General features: G+C 46.6%; 1 non-coding gene across 1 annotated transcript; it reads left to right on the forward strand.

Annotated features, from left to right (window-relative positions):
• Window positions 1-1,072: 1,072 nt before the first annotated feature.
• On the forward strand, window positions 1,073-1,176 carry LOC115935067 (U6 spliceosomal RNA). The gene has a single exon (XR_004070783.1). It is a non-coding gene; the product is annotated as a U6 spliceosomal RNA (small nuclear RNA).
• Window positions 1,177-2,174: the final 998 nt, after the last annotated feature.

Here is a 2,174-nt window from a genome sequence, read left to right on the forward strand (position 1 = left end):
CATTTCTTTCATTGTATTTGTCCTTCTCTAGACTATTTTAGTTTGGTTTTATGCTTAATATTAGATGCCAGAGCTACTTGCCATTTTCTCTAGGAAGATTTTTTAAATAAGGACAAGAAAATACCTCGTAATTTTATGACTTATTTCAAATAGTTTTCCTGACAATGTTAAAAAATTTTTTCAGGCTAATTATTTTGTTTAATTTGTTTTAGGAATTGCAGGAACAGCAGGATTAATGTTTTAATAAAATGGTTTACAATGGCTACTTAGTCTTCTGGTCATTCTCTTGACTACATCAATTATAATATAATTGAATACATCAATTACGATCTAAGTTATTAAGTTAATCTATTTCCCTCTAAATTAGCTTACATTTGTACAAAATAAAGTTAATTTCCTAAGTTTCTACTTGCACAACCATGTGAAAATTTCCTGTAGGTCTTCTTTGGCATCAAATTATCCATGAGTGCTTATATTACCTCCATAATTATTAAGCTGTTGGAATTTCTAATAAAGGATAATTTCATTGGCCAAGGCAAGTGATTTTTCGGAGCAAACATAATGAAATCTAAATACTCTCTGAGAGTCTTTTGAGTGTGATAAATACATATGCAAGTCAAGGGAGAAACAATCAGATTTTTCAAAAGGTCTTTCACAAAGTGTCACACCAAAAGTTAGCAACAAAATAAAAAAAAAGTCACCATAGTATGGAAGAACAGTTTGTCATGTCAGGCAGTGGAATTACAGAGAGAAGATAAATAGTACATGTAAATCGGCTTATTTTGACAGATACAATCAAAATAATTTTTTCCATAAATGATTTGACCAAGTTGGTAGAGACGTCTCTAAATTATTATGCCATGCTACACTTTCTCTTTCTTGTTTCTTTGGAATCCCTCTTCTAGTGTGGACCAACTGTCTGACTTCCTAGAATTCTTCTTAGTGTAGTCTTTTCATTTGTTTTCACACAACTGAAGTTTCTCCTTCCTATGCTCCAGACTTTCTTGCCTGCCTGACTTCACTCTATTCCCTGTTCTTGGAAGGTCTTTATCTCTTAAAAGTTAAGTTTGTAGTGCTTGCTTTGGCAGCACATATACTAAAATTGGAATGATACAGAGATTAGCATGATCTCTGCGCAAGGATGACACACAAATTCGTGAAGTAGTCCATGTTTTTAAAAATTAAAAAAAAAAAAAGCTTTAAAGCTTGGGATGGTGGTTGGCACCTGTAGTCCCAGCTACTGGGGAGGCTGAAGCAGGAGGATCATGTAAGTTCAGGTGTTCAAGGCTACTATGCACAATGATGGAGTCTGTGAATAGCCACAGCACTTGGGCCTGGGCAACATAGTGAGGCCACTTCTCTTAAAAAAACAAAAAACAAAAAACAAAAAAACAAAAGTTGAGCTTTTAGAAGGCCTTTTTGATTTACCAGCCAAACTGCTCTCTCATTGATTCCACAACACTGAATTATCTTTATTTTTAAAAAAATTTATTCTAAAAATCTTTGTATTTTGTTCCCTCCCCCTTCCCCCTCCCCTCCCCCTTCCCCTGCCCTCCCCCTCCCCCTCCCCTTCCCCTCCCCTCCCCCTCCCCCTTCCCCCTTCCCCCTTCCCCTTTTCTCTTCTCCCCCTCCCCTCCCCCTCTCCCTTCCCCTCACTTCCCCCACTTCCCCTCCCCTTCCCCTCCTCTCCCCTCCCCCTCCCCCTCCCCTCCCCTCCCCCCCTCCTCTCCTCCTCCCCCTCCTCTCCCCTCCCTCTCCCCTCCTCTCCCCCCCCCTCTCCCCTCCCCTCCCCCCCTCTCCCCTCCCCTCCCCCCTCCCCTCCCCTCCCCCCCTCCCCTCCCCTCCCCCCCTCCCCTCCCCTCCCCCTCCCCTCCCCTCCCCTCCCCCTCCCCTCCCCTCCCCTCCCCCCCTCCCTCCCTCCCCTCCTCTCCCCTCCCCTCCCCCCTCCTCTCCCCTCCCCCCTCCTCTCCCCTCCCCCCTCCCCCCTCCCCTCCCCCTCCCCTCCCCCCTCCTCTCCCCTCCCCTCCCCCCTCCTCTCCCCTCCCCTCCCCCTCCTCTCCCCTCCCCTCCCCCCCTCCTCTCCCCTCCCCTCCCCCCTCCTCTCCCCTCCCCTCCCCCGCCCTCCCCCCTCCCCTCCCCCCCTCCTCTCCCCTCCCCTCCCCCTCCTCTCCCCT

Source organism: Gorilla gorilla, chromosome 5 (assembly GCF_029281585.2).
Source record: "Gorilla gorilla gorilla isolate KB3781 chromosome 5, NHGRI_mGorGor1-v2.1_pri, whole genome shotgun sequence".
Lineage (NCBI taxonomy): Eukaryota > Metazoa > Chordata > Mammalia > Primates > Hominidae > Gorilla > Gorilla gorilla.